The sequence below is a fragment of the Octopus bimaculoides genome, chromosome 6 (assembly GCF_001194135.2).
Source record: "Octopus bimaculoides isolate UCB-OBI-ISO-001 chromosome 6, ASM119413v2, whole genome shotgun sequence".
Classification (NCBI taxonomy): domain Eukaryota; kingdom Metazoa; phylum Mollusca; class Cephalopoda; order Octopoda; family Octopodidae; genus Octopus; species Octopus bimaculoides.
The window spans coordinates 59268338-59268852 of NC_068986.1; positions in this window are offsets into that span (position 1 = coordinate 59268338).

Sequence of the window (515 nt, forward strand, 5' to 3'; positions counted from 1 at the left end):
CGCTCTTCCGATCTATATATATGTGTATATATGTATCATGTTTCCCATTCAACAAACTGATAAACAATCCGGTGCATTGTTTACCGGGCAACGCTGGGTAGCAAGTCAAGTATATGTATGTGTGTGTGTATACATATATACAGACATACATGCACACATACATTTACTTATATATATATATGTGTAGCATTGCAAGCCAGATAATCTTGCAATTATTCGATAAAAACTCCCTCCAAGGATGTTTAAAATCTAAAAGCAATAATCAAAGAAGATAACTCCAATAATATCAGCTAACTGTAATTCTTGGGAAATTAAGATAAAGCAGATTCGCAGCAAATTTATTTATACATTTCGCATATATTTACATGTGTGTGTATGCGCGCACGCGGTATGAGAGATATAGAAGAGATGTGTGAGAGTGAGTAAATGAGTATATGCGCTGGAGTGTATGCGTAAAGGAGAAAAAAGAGAGCGGGAGGGAAAATAGTGTGTGTGTGTGTGTGTGTGTGTGTGTG